This window comes from Penaeus monodon, chromosome 27 (genome assembly GCF_015228065.2).
Source record: "Penaeus monodon isolate SGIC_2016 chromosome 27, NSTDA_Pmon_1, whole genome shotgun sequence".
In the NCBI taxonomy this organism is placed as follows: domain Eukaryota; kingdom Metazoa; phylum Arthropoda; class Malacostraca; order Decapoda; family Penaeidae; genus Penaeus; species Penaeus monodon.
Genome location: NC_051412.1, coordinates 36,952,985 through 36,953,198, shown reverse-complemented (window position 1 = coordinate 36,953,198; position 214 = coordinate 36,952,985).

The window sequence follows — 214 nt, the reverse complement described above, 5'->3', positions numbered from 1 at the left end:
AATCTCCATCTCTTCTTCCAAGAAAAGAAATACTTTTATAACTCAAGAATTACAGTGCTATAAATACGCAGTGATTTACTCGGATATCACACTCGCTTTTTTTGATAACGGGTAACCTACCTTTATAACAATAAGCGGAGATTTATTGATACAGATTCGTTATTCTGTGACTGAAAATGAAATGGGAAAAGTAGGTAGTGGAGAGAACGAGAGT